The sequence below is a fragment of the Nannospalax galili genome, unplaced genomic scaffold (assembly GCF_000622305.1).
Source record: "Nannospalax galili isolate Female #2095 unplaced genomic scaffold, S.galili_v1.0 scaffold1251, whole genome shotgun sequence".
NCBI lineage: Eukaryota > Metazoa > Chordata > Mammalia > Rodentia > Spalacidae > Nannospalax > Nannospalax galili.
Window position 1 is genome coordinate 1,050,924 of NW_008329321.1, and position 211 is coordinate 1,051,134.

Here is a 211-nt window from a genome sequence, read left to right on the forward strand (position 1 = left end):
ACATGTGTACCCAGACACTTGCACTTGTGTGTAAGGACATATGCAGGATAAATTCCAAGGAATGAGTTGCTCAATTACAGATATAATTATTTGAATAAAAATAAATAAATAAAAATATACCCTCCAGGTCCCACAGGACTGATGACCTGAATTTAATTTTTGGATCTCACTGTGGAAGGAGATAACCAACTGAAGACTGTCTTCTAGTCTC